The sequence below is a fragment of the Leopardus geoffroyi genome, chromosome E3 (assembly GCF_018350155.1).
Source record: "Leopardus geoffroyi isolate Oge1 chromosome E3, O.geoffroyi_Oge1_pat1.0, whole genome shotgun sequence".
NCBI classification, from domain to species: Eukaryota; Metazoa; Chordata; class Mammalia; order Carnivora; family Felidae; genus Leopardus; species Leopardus geoffroyi.
This window is the reverse complement of record NC_059340.1, coordinates 29,351,370-29,367,043: the sequence shown is the minus strand read 5'-3', so window position 1 is coordinate 29,367,043 and position 15,674 is coordinate 29,351,370. Positions and strand designations below refer to the sequence as shown.

Here is a 15,674-nt window from a genome sequence, read left to right as displayed (position 1 = left end):
AAGAGGATCATAAGCAGGCTCCACGCTGTCAGCCCAGAGCCCGACGCGGGGCTCAAACTCACGAACTACAAGATCGTGACTTGAGCCGAAACCAAGAGTCGGACGCTCCACCGACTGAGCCACCCAGGCGCCCCTGGATGGAAACGCTTGTGCAGATCACCAACAGCAGACAAGGCCATTCTGAGACCGTGATAGATCGGAACAAAAGTAAAACAACTTCATGAGGGTGTCCGAAAGTGAATAAGGCGCGAACACTGTGTAAAGCTCACGAACGACCAGACGTCTCCATGTCTTGGCTCATGTGACTGACTGCTGCTTCCTTGCCAACCACAGCTTCAGTTTGCTGTGTTCTGCTCACTTTATAGGGAGGAATGATTGAGATAACTTATCAGAGGATCGCCCCCACTTGCTGACAATATCTAATTCAGAGTAAATACCCACTGCCTTCAAACTGGCCCCCAAAGCACCTAAAGGAAGCCCTTGTCTTAAAATGAGTCCTTTCTAACACCTTCTTGGTGACATCTTCCTGTCCTGAATGAAGGGACATGCTAGCCAGGTATCAATCCATAGAAGGTGATAGAGACTCATTAAAGTGACACAAGATGGAGAAAACTGTCCCCATCAGAACTTCCCTCAGAGGGAGGATTCCTGGGGGTGGCAGGAGCCCCTTGGGGGAGAAGTTTGTTTCGGGTGGGGTTCTTGGCTGCAAGCAACAGGAATCAACTTTGCCTGACTCAAGCAAAATGAAAAGAGATTGACTGCAAGACAGTGGGGTGGGGTGCGGTGGGGGGCCGCAGAGAACTGAAGAGAGAGTCTGAAGGACAGGCTTGGAAAATGGGTAGGAGTCAAGAGGGCTCCGGAGGCTGGCCGTAGGTCTGATCTGATCAGGACACCACGGTCATCGCTGCTGGACATTACAGGTCCCGCCTCGCCACGCTTTCATCACTGTGCCATTTTCTCAGTGGTCTTGGCAGGATCTTCTGGTTGGTGGAGTCTGGGAACGTGAGGGCGGGGAGGGGGGGGTCCCTGTTGTAACTTCTCTGATGAAAACTGACATAGTGAATGGTTCTCCCAAATTTGAAGTTTGGATACTGAGCAACCCAAAATTGCAATTCTCCTCCAGTAAAGGAGCAAGCCACCCCCCGCCCCCCCAAACACATTCCAAGGGCCGTGGTGTGAATAACAATAGATGGCCTCTAGGCAACTTTCTAAGTAGATCCTGCCATCTGCAGGATTTTGGTTTTTTGTCTTCAAGGGGGTTATGTTGAACTGGTGTCAGAGTTAAATTTCTTGGAGGAATAAAGGAGAGGCTCCTTTCTGTCTTAATGTGAGCACCTGAGTCAGACCACTCAGATTAACACCTGGCTCCAACATTTAAAAAAAAATTTTTTTAATGTTATTTATTTTTGAGAGAGAGAGAGAGAGAGAGAGAGAGAGAGAGAGCGCCTGTGAGTGGGGGAGGAGCAGAGAGAAGAAGACACAGAATCCGAAGCAACCTCCAGGCTCCAAGCTGTCAGCACAGAGCCTGATTCAGGGCTCGAACTCACAAACCACATGATCATGACCTGAGCCAGTCAGACGTTCAACTGACGGAGCCACCCAGGTGCCGCCTGGCTCCACCATATAACTACCTGTGTGATTTTGGTTGAGCCACTTAACCTCTCTGAGCCACAGGATCTTCAGCTATGAGCGATGATCACCTAAGTATGATGCTTATGATTACATAAGTAGCCACCTCTCAGCGTTGTTATAACTCTATATGGATTCATGGGGATAATCTGTACAGAGCCCTTTATGCCTGGCACATGGTAAATTCTGAATAAATTATAGCTAAAATCACCATCATCATCACCCTCACCATCATCATCACCACTGGTAATCTTTTCCCTACACAGTTCTCAGCTTCTCTTTCTAGGTAGTTGTTGAATAAATATTTAAAGAATAGTGAAGAGGTACTCCCCCAATTTGCCCACCTGCTCATTCCAACCAGTGATGTAAACTTGCAGGAATCTTTGCCAGTTCATTGTTGAACTGCTGGAAGCTCAAAATCTGCCGTGGCGGGACTATTTACACCATGGAAATTGGCAAATGATACAGACCAAGGCTCCTACGTCCTCCCGGCTCCTAGCCAGCTATTAAATACTCGCCAGCAGCACCACTAATTATAACCCTACTCTGCCTGCCTTTGGGACATCCAGCAGAGGACATTTGCTGTTTCTTTGTGGTTCAGCCAAGCCCTAAGGTTCTGCTTCCTTACAAAGGAGGCCGTTAATCACTGGTGCGGAAGAAACATAAGGTTGATTTAAATGTTAATATACTTATCATCAAAAACAGACCCTTCTCTGCTGGTGTAGTGAGTCTAACAGGAAATTCGAATGGTGATTGTGGCTAGTTCATGGTCCAGAAGGATCCTTGGTGTCGGTTGTTTTTTTTAATGTTTATTCATTTTTGAAAGAGAGAGAGACAGAGCACCAGTGGAGGAGGGGCAGAGAGAAAGGGAGACAGAATCTGAAGCAGGCTCCAGGCTGTGAGCTGTCAGCACAGAGCCTGATGGCCGGGCTTAAACTCAGGGACCGTGAGATCATGCCCTGAGCGGAAGTCACACTTAACGGACTGAGTCGCCCAAGCGCTTGGTGTTTTGGTAGGACTAGAGCTAAGCCAGACTGTGAAGTGCGGTCTAATGCACAGACTACCAGGGATGGGTGGGGAGAGGGGTGAGGGAGCCTTTCCTGGGTTGGGGCTTGCAAACTGTTTGTAAGATTTTTTTTCCTGCTGTCCTTAGATGCTCAGTAAGGAGTGAGAGCTTTGGAATTCCTGTACATGGGGGCTTTGGGCCAGCAATGTGGTCATAAGGAGGGAGCAGGGGATTTATTGGAAAGTTGCATCTATCATAGCAAGCCTTTACCGACATTGGGTGGGACAGAGTAACAGAAACATGGTTTTCTACTTTATACAAGATTGGGGGGAAATTTCTATTGCCCGTCTCAAAAAACATTTACATGTCAAGGTGGTTTGGCTGGCAAATGGAAATTATGGGATGGCGCTAAAGTCCTCCCCCCAAGAAAGTCCACATTGTTGAAAGCATTTGAAGAGTCTCCTGACTGCAAGGATGGGGCAAAAGATGGGGGTCCTGGGGCAGAGCGGACAACCTGGTGTATCTGGGTCACCTCTCTAGCCACCTTCTTCTAGTGACAATAGTTAGGGCTCTGGAGCCAGACTGCTTTCTTTCAAACCCTGCCTTCACCCTTCGTCAGCCGTGTGAACTTAGACGAGTTGCTTAACCTCTCTGAGCCTTCTACAAAGTTAAGAATGATAATACCTGCCCTATATATGAAATGAGATCGTGCCGGCTCCAGTTCCTGACCGGGGTAAATGCTCAGGTGAACGCTAGCTTGTTGCTAGTACTCCATCGGCATGAGCGATGGCCGTGGGAGTGGGGAAGGTAGGTCCGGGAGAGCAGATACGGCCAGGAACTCAGCAGGTGGCGGAGAACGGAAGGCACGGGAAGGCCCAAACGCCGAGGGGGCTCAGAATAGAAACTGTACTGAGAGCAGAATGCAGAGCAGAATCACTTGAAACACGGATGTTTAATTGGATTTCTCTGGGGGTGACTCAGTGCCTCTGATAAATGCTGTTGCCCTCATGAGGTCTCTGTCACGGGATTTGAAAATTGTCCACCTGCAGTCTCGAGGCCTTGTTTTAATAAAAGCTCCAGGACTGTGGGAGCTCCTCTGTGCCCGCCTGCCTGCCTTTTCTTCAGCAAAGGCTTACTGTGATGCGTCAGGCACAGGCGATGTGCTAGAGTCACAGAGGGAAGAGGCAAGTCCCTTAAAGGGTACACAGTCTATTTGGGGAGAAACGCAAGTGCCCAGGTGGTTGTCAGGGGGACGGTCTGTAGTAGGACATGGGGCATGGGCAGTGTGAATGAAGAGCACCTAACCCAGCCCGGGAGCATCAGGAAGGCTGCCTTGGAGGCTGCTTAGGAAGGAGTCTGAGACAAAGGTGTTCTGACCTGGGGAAGACTTGACGGGAGCCTCGGCTGCAGGTAGGCTGCTAGCCTGGAATGGGCGCTCCGTGCCCAGAAATGAGGTCAGAGAGATAAGGGCATCGATGGGCTTCTGCTGTGGCTGCAGTGACCCAAGGCTGGCCGGGTTTGCCTCTGAGGAAAGCGGTGACCCGTGGCAATTTCAAACCCAAACCAAAAAGCTTTAAAAGTCACCCAGACATCATAGACCAAAGCGTCTTTTCCATCCACGGTGGTATCAGATAATACGTGCATAATGTGAAAAAAAAAAAATTAAAACACAGAGAAGCAAATGAAAGAAATAAAACTTCCTTCAGAACGATCATTGTCACATTTCAAATGGAGGGTATGCCTGTGTACTTGGCAAAATTGGATCCTAACATTGGTTAACCATTTTTATGTGGTTTATTCTCTGATATCAATCACATCTCTCCTGAGCAGCATTCTTAATGCCTGTGTTATGAATTCCATTACGCGTATGTCCCCTAATTTAAGCAGTCTGCTATTATTGGTGGACACTGAGGTTGTGCCCAGTGTTTTGCTATTGTGAACAAGGCTACGTTCTGCATCATCATCGCCAAATTTTTATGGTACCCTTAACGATCTCTTTAGGATGAAATCTTAGAAATGGAATCGGCAGACCCAAGAGTGTAACTGTTGTCAAGGCCCCAATTTCCTCCTCCCACCTCCTCAAATCGTCCTCAGTTTTCTTGCCCCATCGGTCCATGGGCCTTATTTGTTATTTCTCCTTGTGACTTTCCATCCTTGCCTTCTCAAAGTCCTACATCGCTGGAAACCTGTCAGCAGAGGGCTCTCCAGTGGCAGTGGGGAGGGGTAAGTGTAGGAGATGCCACGGTTATTGTGACCCCTGCAGCCTACAGAAGACTTCCCTCCTCTCCCAGCACAGAACGGGCTCCCCGTTCCCTGGGCTTAGACAACAAGGCTGATGCTGAAACTCGGGCCTCCCATCTTTTTGTGGGATAACCAGAGAAAACACGAGACACCGAGGTAGACCTGAATTTCAGATAAGCAACAGATCATTTTTTTTTAGAGCAGGTACATTCCAAATACTGTGTGGTGGCATCTTATACTAAAAACTGTTCGATATTTATCTGAAAATCAAATGTAATAGGGTGTATTTTCCTTGCTAAATCTGGCAACCCTAACCCCTTAGTGTCTTACCTCATCTATTCTCTGTTGGCTGTATTTTCTCAAGGCGTCCTCTCTAGCAAACCTTGCCGGCTGGCCGGCAATGACTTGTAATGGTTATAGAATTGGTCCTCGTAGAGGTAGAAAATTATACATGGAACTAATGCGCTATTATTGGGCATTTATGGTGATTCCTTTTCTCTCTTCCCTTCTCTTCTCCTTCCTCCGTCTCTCCCTCCTTCTCCTCTTTCTTCTCCTTTTTAAAAATTTTTAAACATTTATTCATTTTCAAGAGACAGAATAGAGCCTGAGTGGGGGAGGAACAGAGAGAGAGGGAGACCCAGAATCCGAAGCAGGCTCCAGGCTCTGAGCTGTTAGCACAGAGCCCGACGCGGGGCCCGAACCCACGGACTGTGAGATCATGACCTGAGCCAAAGTTGGATGCTTAATCGAATGAGCCATCCAGGCACCCCTCCTCCTTCTTGTTCTTCCCTCCCACCCTCACCAGTTTGGAGCTTAATCTTCATCCACGTCTTTAATTCTTGGGGAGCCACTCAGCTGAGGGCCTCAGGGCTAGGAATAGGGAAACCCAGAGCCAGAACCCCTCTTCTATTCCTGGCTTACTGAGCCATCCAGGGGACAACTTACACGTCTCAGTCTAGGCTCCATCTTGGCAAGAGATTGAGGGATAAGCACAAAATAAGAAATGAAATCGCAAAACTTCCTATCTCCTTTAAAGAGACAAAGGACACTCAGGACAAGTGCAGTTGTAGAAACCGCCAAATCGCATTAGCTGGTGCCTGCAGGCAATCTGTTGGCCAACTGTCTATGTGTTGGGCACAGACCAATTCCCCACTGGAGCATGGAGAAGAGAGCGGACTGGACCCTGAGTGAAAGCAGCAGAACCCTTGGTGGCTGGCCTGGATTCGTGGTGCCTTGTGGAAGTGAAAACTGAGTCAGGAAGCCTGGCGCACAGTATGCTCTTAATAAACGTTTTCTGGATGATTGATTTATTAGACAAATCAGCAAGTCAGTGCATAAGTGATCAGTATTCCCCTCACTGGGCACTGGTTTCTTCATCCGCATAAGGTGAGGGCTCTTCCAGCCTCAGCAACCGGATTAGACTCTGATTAACGCATGGTTCTTTCTGAAGATCAGGACCCCACAACATTCTCTACAGAGAGCCAGCTAGGAAAACTTTGAGACTTCGGCGGGCCATACAGAATACAGTCTCTGTCCCAATTACTCAGCCCTGCAATTATAGCGACAGCAGCCGCTGACAACGCATGAATGGACAAGCATGGCTGTGTTCCCGTAAAACATTATTTATAGACGCTGATCTTTGAGTTTCATATAATTTTCATGTGTCCGGAAATTTTATTCTTCTTTTAATTTTCTTCTAACTATTTAAAAATGTAAAAACCATTCTTACCTTGTGAGACGTACCAAAGCGGACACTGGACCGGATTTGGCCTGTGGGCTGTAGCTTGTCAATGCTGCTGAAGATTCATGAACCAGCCCATCTTCCACGAAGTCTCCTGAGCACCTTAAACAGAAAGTTCAGAGTGAGGGTGCTCTTTCTTCTTGATGTATACACATGGGTCACCGTGTCTACCAAACTGGCTTTCGTAGACACATTGTCGTGCCATGCTATCCCTCTAGAATCTAAGATGGCTCCCATGGTAGTCCTTCAGAATCTGGACCCACCAATATGTCCTATGCAGGTGGACTTTTCACTGCCACATACTCAGGTCACCACACCTCTTTCTACAGTTAAGTGATGGAGTGAGTTTCCCCGTTTGTCTGAACGCCTGGTACCCTTCTCCCTGACCATCGAGGCTGTGCTTCTATGACACCTCAAGCTGAGAAAACTATCCCCCACCAACTACCCTGATCTCTGTCTTCCTTGAGCTCACACCACAATATGGGATGGAACTTTCATATTCCCAGGGGAGAGATCAGGCTGCCTGATTTCAAGTTCCTGTCACTTACTCTGTCACCTTGAGCAAGTTCCTAACATCTTCACCGGGGTGATAATAAGAGTCCCCACCTAAGCGGGTTGCTATGAGGGTTAATTGAGATGGTTTGTGTAAAATCCTTAGCCCAGAGCCTGGCACCAATATAGCACCAAATCATTAATGAACACAACTACAATTTTATTTCCATACTGTCTGCCATTTTTACAGGGAGGCTGTATTTAAAGCACATTTATATAACACAGGGAGCCCGAGTGGCTCAGTCGGTTAAGCATCTGACTTTGGCTCGGGTCAAGATTTCATGGCTCATGAGTTCGAGCCCCGCATCGGGCTCTGTGCTGTTAGTGGGGAGCCTGCCTGGGATTCTCTCTCTCTGCCCCTCCACTTGCTCACTCTCTCTCTCTCTCAAAGTAAATAAATTTAAAAAATAAAAATAAATAAAAGCATATTTAGTAACAAAAGATCAGAAATACCCTTCCAGGGCTACAATAAAACTAAACAATGTTGTTGGTAATTTTTTCAGGTAAATTAAAAAAAATTTTTTTAGCGTTTATTTATTTTTTATTTTATTTTTTATTTTTTATTTTTAAAATTTTTTTTTTCAACGTTTATTTATTTTTTTGGGGACAGAGAGAGACAGAGCATGAATGGGGGAGGGGCAGAGAGAGAGGGAGACACAGAATCGGAAACAGGCTCCAGGCTCTGAGCCATCCGCCCAGAGCCCGACGCGGGGCTCGAACTCACGGACTGCGAGATCGTGACCTGGCTGAAGTCGGACGCTTAACCGACTGCGCCACCCAGGCGCCCCTTAGCTTTTATTTTTGAGAGACAGAGACAGAACACGAGTTGGGGAGAGACAGAGAGAGACACAGACACGGAATCTGAAACAGGCTCCAGGCTCCAGGCTCTGGGCTGTCAGCACAGAGTCTGACGCAGGGCTTGAACCTACAAACCGTGAGATCATGACCTGTGCCGAAGTCAGATGCTTAGCCGACTGAGCCACCCAGGTGACTCTCAGGTAAATTTTAAATTCACATCTAACATACACACAGAAAAGGGCACAGACCACACACAGTTCACCTTGATGAGTTTTCAGGATTAGTAATTGCCTTTGACTCAAAAGAGAGACAATGTATAAAGCTCTGGAGGAGAGCAGAGTAATCTGTGCTCCAGGGAGGTGACATTTTTTTGGGAAAAGAAGTTCGCATCTAGGAATGAAGGTTCTAGCCAGTTAACACGCAGACCATGAGCAAACCACGGGGAGCAAACAGGCAGCTTGCTCTTCAGTGATGCGTCACAAAGACGCCCCTAAACCTGCAGCAGGTACCTCATTGGTCCCTGGATCCCCAACAGGATGCTGAGGTGCGTGCCAAGCGCAGGGCTGCCTGCCCCACACTGTGAGCTTACTCCCCACCCCAAGACGAAGGTATCAGTTCTTTTCCTCAGTGAGGGTACTGAGACCCAGAGCAATGAAGGGACCTGCCCGTGAGAAGTAAGGGAGATGATCCATTTTCAGAAATACCAAATAAAAGCCGTGCTGTCTGGTTAACAACAGCCCAGGTCACGGTCTCAAGGCTCATGAGTTCGAGCCCTGCATTGGGCTCTGTGCTGACAGCTCAGAGCTTGGAGCCTGCTTCTGATTCTGTGTGTATCTCTCTCTCTGCTCCTCCCCCACTTGCACTCTGTCTCTCTCTCTCTCTCTCTCTCTCTCTCTCTCTCAAAAATGAATAAGCATTAAAAATTTTTTTTATTAAACAATAGGTTTACAACCCCCCCCCCCCCACCGCACCCCTGGCACAATGGAGCCCCAAACCCATAGACACTTCACTTCCTGGCTCTTCTTCCCTTCTCCATTTCGCAGGTGTATGTTTCGCGGGCTTTGCAATGAGCATGCGCCAAAGAACCGAAGTCTCTGTCACCTCAAGGATCATTTGTTCCAATCAGACGACTTTTTGCCTTGCACGGGCATAGGTGACAACCAGATAAGGCTGTCACCTCTGTAGTACTCAGCCAATGAGGAATCAGGAGAGGGACTTGATGTTAGGAGATAAGTTGTCTGCTGTAACCACCTCGAGTGCGTCTTCCATCCGACACCTGGTCTTGCAAGAATGTTAATTAAAGCCCCGCCTCACTGTGCTCCGAGTCTCCAGGTCCCTCCTCTGACTGGGGCAGTGGCTTTTTTCTCACACTGCCCAAGTGATACAGTCAGTGAACCGTGGAACTGAGGACGTTCTCGGGTCTGGCTGGGTCTAAGCACATTATTTCCTCTATGTGCTAGCAGGACATGGCCCCAGGGATCCCCTCATTTCATACATGAGGGAACACAGGTCCTGGGGGAGGAACCACTTGCTCAAAGTCATTGTGGCATAAGAAGAAATATGTCTGGGGTTTGACCCTAGTTTCTGACACAAACCCCAGTTTCTGACACAAAGCTCCTGAAATTCTTATACTTTCCTGAGGGATAGGAGATGCTAGGAGTATCTTTTGTTCTACTATTTGGTCTTTGACCAAAGTTCCTGACATGAGACCCTGGTAATTTCCTGGGTGATTAGAGTGTCTCCTTGTATGCTAATAAGATGACCGGTGGCTGGGGCCCCTAGATGGCAGGATGGGGGCAGATCACCAGAAAGACTAAGGGAGAGGATCTGGAGGCTGACTTAAGAATTGATCATACTGGGGGCGACCGGGGGGCTCAGTCGGTTAAGCTTCCGACTCTTGGTTTTGGCTAAGGTCGTGATCTCATGGTTCATGAGTTCAAACCCCACATCAGGCCCTGCGCTTACAGTGCAGAGCCTGCTTGGGATTCTCTCTCCCTCTGTCTCTGCCCTTCTCCCACTCACTCTCTCTGTCTCTCTCTCAAAATAAATAAATAAACTTAAAAAATTAAAAAAAAATTGTTTTAAAGAAGTGATAATACTGGGATGCCTGGGTGGCTCAGTTGGTTAAGCATCTGACTCTTGATTTTGACTCAGGTCACGATCTTATGGTTTGTGACTTTGAGCCCTTCATCTGGCTCTGCGCTGACAGCATGGATTCTCTCTCCCTCTCTCTCTGACCCTGCCCCACTTGCATGCACTCTCTCTAAGTAAATAAACTTAAAAAAATAATAAAGTATGATGTTTGGAGAGCCTAGAGAGGGCATAGAAGCCCCAGGCCCCTTCCCCATACCTTGCTCTGTGTTTCCTCTTCATCAGGCTGTTCATCTGTATCCTTCATATCATTTATAATAAACCAGAAAATGTAAATAAATGTTTCTCTGAATTTTATAAGCAGTTCTAGCAAAGTATTGAGCTTGAGGAGGGGGGTCACGGGAACCCCTGATGTATGGCCAGTTGGTCAGAGGTACAGGTAACCTGGGCTTGTGACTAGCATCTGAAGCCGGGGTGGTCTTATGGGACTTAAGCCCTTAACCTTGGGGTCTGTTCTAACCCCAGACAGTGAGTATCAGAATTTAGTTAAACTGTAGGACAGCCAGTCAGGGTCCACCAAGAATTGGAGAATTGCTCGGTGTGGAAAAAATTGCACGCATTTGGTATCAGAAGTGTAGAGTGTATAGAAAAACAGATTTTTTTCTTTTAGCCATCGGAGAGGTTGACAGTGGGTCTTAGGCTGGGGTCCAGGCTCCTTCCCCTAGACCCAGGGCTTCATCTCTGGGTGGATGTTACTTCTCACCCATCCCAACAACACCACTACATCCATAATTTATAAAAGAAGGAGCCAGATAAATGTTGTTTTTAAAAGTCAACCCTTTCCTTTCACACTGTGGTCTACCTTCACACTGTGGTCTCTGGTAGGTTCCCATTAGGCTCCAGACCATGTCATTTTCAAAGATATTTTGTAAAGCAGCCGCACTATTATTCTGACAGAGCGTGATCACCTCTCCCCACCCAGAGCTGGTAAAATGACCAATTTCCTCCATCATTCCAGCATGAAAAACTGGGATGCAGAATGACACGGCTGGCTTCTTTTCCCTGTTGCATTAATCAGGTTCTTGGAGGTGCCATTCCCCCCCCTCTCTCTCTCTTTCTGGGAATGAGCTGGCAGCAGCAGAGTTTGATTTCCAGGGCTCAGCTCTATTCCCGTAGAGAACTGGGCTGTGGCTTATTCAGAACTTCCAGCCAAGCTTCAAAAATGCTTTGCACGAACCACTGAAATGCTTTCTTAACAGTATTATTTAATGGCATTGAAATACGTCACGCTGTGGTGCTTGCAATGAGCAGGTCATATGTATGTTTTATTAAAAGCGCACGTATCCGCACACATGTATCACTGAAGATGTGTTCAGCTGCGAGTAACAGAACATTTGATTAATAGTGTCTTAAATCGAAGGTGCCCAATGGTCCTGGTTTGCCTGGGACTGAGGGGTTTTCTGGGAAATTGGAATTTCAGTACTAAAACTGGGACAGTTCCAGGCAAACCAAAACAGTTGGCCACTCTTTAAATTGTAAGGACATTTAATAGTTTCTTAACAGGGAGTCCAGATGCAGCTGGTCTGAGAGTCAGCAGGGTGGCTCTTTCCTCGACTTCCCCTTGCCACTCTCACCACAGTGAGATGGCTGGTGCGTTAGGACTAGGAGTGGGGTAGAACTCAGGACTCACGTCATCCTTCCCAGGAGCCCGCCCTCCCAAGCAGACTTCCTCTTCCATCTGATTGGCCCGAAGCAGGTGTCATGGCTACCTCCAGCTGCAACGGAGCTAGACAAGTAGATGTCCAGCAAAGGCAAACAGGACTGCCATACCTGTTGATGTGGACTGAATTTCCTCCCCCATCAAACCCTGCCACGAAATTTGCATGCTGAAGCCCTAATCTCCATGTGATGGTACTTGTAGGTGGAGCCTTTGGGAGGTACTTAGGTCATGGGGGTAGAACCCCCATGAATGGGGTTAGGGCCCTTACACTAGAGACCTCAGAGAGATGCTCTCTTTCTCCACCATGTGAGGACATGGCAAGAAGGTGGCCACCTGCAAACCAGGAAGGAGGCCCTCACACAAGGAATGGAATGGCTGAATTCTTGATCTTGGACTTCCCAGCCCTTCAGAACTGTGAGAAATCAGCGTTCTCTGTTTAAACCACACAATCCATGGCATTTTATTATAGCAGCCTGAGCTTACGAGGTCAACTGGCTTCCCTTGGGGGCTGAGGACATTGCTTCCTGAACAAATCAGGGCTCTGAGAGGAAGATGGAGAGCAAAGGTCAGTTCAATGGACCACGAACCATGTCGGCTGCAGCTCATGGAGCCACATGGGGAAGGGACACCATGACGAAGCCATCAAAAGCATAAGCTCAGGCTGAACCTCAGCTGCCACATTCCAGGGTGGGGCTTTGGGCACGTTGCTTGACTTCCATTTCTTCTTCTGTGAAATGGAGATAAAAACACCTCTCTCATGGGACGGTTGTGAGAATTTAGATTAGTTTATGCACAAAAAATGCTGAGGACAGGGCGCCTGGGTGGCTCGGCTGGTTAAGCATCCGACTTCAGCTCAGGTCATGATCTCTTGCTTCATGAGTTCGAGCCCCACATCAGGCTCTGTGCTGACAGCTCAGAGCCTGGAGTCTGTTTCAGATTCTGTGTCTCCCTTGATCTCTGCCCCTTCCCCACTCATGCTCTGTGTGTGTGTCTCTCTCTCAAAAATAAACAAACATTAAAAAAATTAAAAAAAAGAAAATGCTGAGGACAGTGCCTGGCACATAGTAAATGCTCAATAAATGTTGACCTTTTGTTTCCCTTAATGGTGGAACCCATCCCTCTATCTTCCAGAGAAAGACTTATTTTTATTTAGGTGAATAGTCTGACAGACAGCTTGGGGAGGGGGATGAGGGTACAAGCTCCTTTCCTGGTGGGATGTTCAAGGAACCACCAGGCTTTGGGTTTTGCCAACAGGGGTTTGTAAGTTGAAGACCAGAGCTGAATTGTTTGGGATGGGGCTGGGGCGGGGAGGGCCTCCTCCTTTGGCTGTAAGGTGGATGGAAGAGGAAGGGAGAGAAAGAGAAGAGACAGAAGCTGGTAACGAGAGAAACATGAGGAAAACCATAGCGCTGCCTAATAATGATGATCTGCAGCGTGGCTCCCCATGAGACCTTCACGAGAATTCCACCTTACCTGTTGATGGTGGTGGATTTGAAGATGTTTGAGAGAACTCAGTCATGCTGACTGCAGTTTTGAGGACAGAGAATGAGGGCTGAGGCCTCCCAGGGCAAGTGTTCTGTAACACGTGGGTTACAGAAAGGAAATGGACTGGCATGAGCTACGAGGAGATACTCAGAGTGGAACAATGGCCTCTGGGTGCACAGGAGGTCAAGGTTATGTGTAATTTTAGGTTCCTTCTTGGTACTCGCTTGTATTTCCCAATTCTGTTCTACAAGCAGAACAGAATTCATTTTAAAACTTTCATAGAGGGGCGCCTGGATGGCTCAGTTGGTTAAGCATCTGACTCTTGATTTCAGCTCAGGTCATGATCTCACAGCTCGTGAGTTCGAGTCTCACATCGGGCTCTGCACTGACCGTGCGGAGTCTTCTTGGGATCCTCTCTCTCTGCCTCTCCTCTGCTCATGCTGTCTCTCTCCCAAAATAAATAAATAAACTTAAAAAGCTTTTGTACATAGAAGAGTACAACCAATAAAGATTATTATTATTTTTCAAGGTGAGACACGTTAGCTGCCTTTGTCAGATATTTCCCCAGCATAATTTTCCCTCTTTTTCTGTCTGCTTCTTTGTCATAGCTAATAATTATAATAGATACCAATGATTGAGCATTTTACTCTATGTGTCCCAGGCATGTGCTCGGCACTTGACATGCAGAATAATCTTGGGAAGCAGGACTGTTATTATACCCGTTTTGAAAATGAGGAGAGTGAGGGGCATCTGGGTGGTTCCGTAGGCTAAGCGTCCCGGAGACTCTTGATTTCGGCTCAGGTCATGATCTCCCGGTTTGATGGAGACCTACGTCAGGCTCTGTGCCGACAGCGAGTGGATCCTGTTTGGGTTTCTCTCTCTCCCTCTCCCTCTCTCTCTCTCTGCTCCTCCCCTGCTCACTCATGATCTCTCTCAAAATAAATAAATAAACTTAAAAAAATAAAAAGTGAGGACAGAGAGGCTAAGTCGCTGGTGCACGGCCTCTTTGAACTAGAGCAATTTTGGTGCCAGTGCTCTGGCTTCTGATCACCATCTGATCCTCTTTTGTTCCTCTCTCTGCTTTTCTTTCATCTCTCAAAAACGATCAGTCCAGAGCCCATCTCAATTCTGTGGTTATAACCCAAGATATTTAAATGTGAACGTGACTGACACTTTGGACTGGAGAATTCTCCCCTGAGACGCTGTCCTGTGCCCTGTGGGATGTTTAGCAACATCCCTGGACTCTACCCAGTAGATGCCAGCGGCAGTCACCACACACACCCAGTTGTCACAACCATCACATCTCCAGACGTTGCCTAATATCCCTGGGGACCAAAAGCATCCTCATCAGAGCTGCTGATACAGCCTGATCTCTGCAGCTGATGTGGAGATGGATTCTGGAGTGCCTCCAGTTGAACAATCGCCGATCGGAGCCCATGGGAACAGGCTGTGCCCTTCTGGCGAGCCCCCACACTCACTCGAGGCAGCTGCCACCTGCTAGGACATTTTAGGGCAGGGCCTGACAAATGCTTGGAGGGCCTCTGGCAACAGGGACGTGATCCTGCGGCTTGTCCCGAAAGCCAGGAGCTGGGATTGGAAGGGGTAAGACGGGTGATTCTCAACAGGCAAAGGGCAGGGAGACCCAAGCTGGTGTGTGGATGGCCCTTCTGAATGGTGGCAGGGGACCCACGCAAAGAAGCAGAAAGATCAGTGGACCCACTGACACTTGCTGTGTGGATTCAGTCGAGTCTTTCGAGAACATGAACGCTCCCCTCTCTCTCATCCTGGGGTAGTAGGATGATGTGTTCAAATTGGCTGCCCGGCCTCCGGCCCCTCTCTTTACTCTTCTTCAGAGCATGTGACATTCTAGTAGATATGTGGTCACCCTCTGTCACCTAAATTCGGCTCATGGGGGCAGAGGAGGCTGCTGCATGATTGGAGCCCACAACACTGGTGGGCATGGGAAATGCTCGACAAACACCTGCAGAATGAAGGCGCAGCCCCTCCACACCATACGGGGGAGTGATCTGAAAATAGGTCTCAATGGCCATAGCCATGTCTAGTACTTTCTACTCTGTGGTACCACATCTGAGAATCCATGGCCCCCACTCCAAAAAATCCAACATGAAGAAAAAGCCTTATGTGAATCCATGGGCATCCAATAGTAGCTAAAATAGCACCCCCCAAAAAAACCCAACTTGAAAACCCCCCTAAGTAATCAAGATAGGGGGCTGGGAGAGGAGCCAAGATGGCCAACAGCATGGAAGTTTTTTTGCGTCTCGCATCCATGAAATACAGCCAGATCAACACTAAACCATCCTGCACACCTAGAAAAGTGATCTGAGGATTAACACAACAATCTACACAACCTGAACCACAGAATTCAGCAGGTATGCAGTGCAGAGAGGTGA

The 15,674-nt window shown here is 48.0% G+C and overlaps 1 protein-coding gene and 1 long non-coding RNA gene across 2 annotated transcripts in view; one reads left to right on the top strand and one right to left on the bottom strand.

Annotated features, from left to right (window-relative positions):
- The window catches only part of BMERB1 (bMERB domain containing 1), a 121,596-nt gene that overhangs the window by 84,158 nt on the left and 21,764 nt on the right, over positions 1–15,674 (top strand). The gene's annotated exons all lie outside the window — the stretch shown is intronic.
- The window catches only part of LOC123589562, a 76,613-nt gene that overhangs the window by 60,178 nt on the left and 761 nt on the right, over positions 1–15,674 (bottom strand). Inside the window, exon 2 of the long non-coding RNA XR_006708392.1 lies at positions 6,606–6,719. This is a non-coding gene — a long non-coding RNA (uncharacterized LOC123589562). The remainder of the gene's footprint in view (positions 1–6,605; positions 6,720–15,674) is intronic.